This window comes from Meleagris gallopavo, chromosome 5 (genome assembly GCF_000146605.3).
Source record: "Meleagris gallopavo isolate NT-WF06-2002-E0010 breed Aviagen turkey brand Nicholas breeding stock chromosome 5, Turkey_5.1, whole genome shotgun sequence".
In the NCBI taxonomy this organism is placed as follows: domain Eukaryota; kingdom Metazoa; phylum Chordata; class Aves; order Galliformes; family Phasianidae; genus Meleagris; species Meleagris gallopavo.
Genome location: NC_015015.2, coordinates 3,573,745 through 3,575,153, shown reverse-complemented (window position 1 = coordinate 3,575,153; position 1,409 = coordinate 3,573,745). Strand labels below are relative to the sequence as shown.

General features: G+C 38.5%; 1 long non-coding RNA gene across 1 annotated transcript in view; it reads right to left on the bottom strand.

Annotated features, from left to right (window-relative positions):
* Nucleotides 1-1,409, bottom strand: part of LOC104910936 — a 45,351-nt gene that overhangs the window by 27,019 nt on the left and 16,923 nt on the right. The gene's annotated exons all lie outside the window — the stretch shown is intronic.

Genomic DNA, 1,409 nt, shown 5'->3' with positions numbered 1-1,409 from the left:
AAAAAAAAAAAGGCCAAAACTAGAGTCACCAACTCCTTCTGCCATTCCAGAACCAGGATAGAAGCCAGAAGCAGCTCCTTCCTTCATGGATTTCAGAGCTACAGACTTCAAAACAACAATTGATTTTCCAGAAAGAGGAATGATAAACATTTTTGAAGTTCAGGTAGATTAAATCTGCTGCATTTTTGAGAAAAGCAGTTGACATACTTATAACCATTTAATTATTCAGGCCATTTATCTCTGCTTCATTTTGTACTCTTTTTCTCTATCTCTGTTTCTTTAATTAGAACTTATCTGATACATATCCTTAGACCACAGCAATTATATCAATCCTAGAAGTGCTCTCATTATCTCTTCCTTGAAGATCTGCTTCAAATCCTTGCATTCTGTTGAAGTCAGACAGCCAATACTACAGTCATCTAGATCACTATTTTACAGTGCCACATAGGGTTAGACACGATATGGATTAGAAATTGAACTGAAACTAAACAAGATGAAACACACTGTAGAGCTGAAAGGAGAACATCAGGCTATAGTTTAAACCAAGTATTGGATTCAAAAGGTTGTAAATTTTTATTCGTGGTCCTGAAACAAGGAGTAGGAATGTTCTATTGGAATTTGAAAGCAATGAGGAGGGAAGAGGTATTGCCAATCTTCAACAGAGTACATCAAGCTGTAAAACTGTGTCACAGTCAGAAAGATTAGTACAATGGAAAGACAATACAGGAGTGGAATGGCAAAAGGACAATCAGGAAAGGAATGTTCACCCATTTCTGTATCTAGGCTTACAGGGAAAAACTCCACGAAGAAGGGAGCTCCAACCAGAGATCCTTCTCCAGTGGCAGTCAGCCCTTAAATGGGGTCTAAGAGAGGAGCAGCCAGGCTCCAACCCTTCGGTTCACACAGCTGAATTCCTTCACCTGTGCACCTGGTCCTTTCCCCAGGTGATCAATCAGTGGTTCAGGCCATGGCTCAACAGTTACCATACACTCTGAAATAGAGAAGGAATGAAGTTCAAACACACACTGTGAAGCTTCAACTTCTAGGCAAAAATCCTCAACTTTTAATAGCCAGGAATCTGAAATGACTAAGGAAGAGAAGGGTTTTGAAAATTAAGCCACAAGAAAACATAAAGGTAGCTAGAAAACAGAAAAGTTATTATCCCTTTAGAACTACACGTCCTCCTTATTACTTTTACATCACTTATTGCTAGAGGAAAGAAGATACCTTACAGTTGCACTGAAAACATTGGCACAACTCAAGCACTGATGACTTTTCACCTAGAATACAGCTTTCAGTATAGATAAACTGAATTGAAAGCAGGATAAAGGCCTACTTAAACGGGGAAAGGAATCAACAGTTTGTTTGGGGTAAGCTTAAAAGAAGCTGACCTTTTTAATCAATTAAAA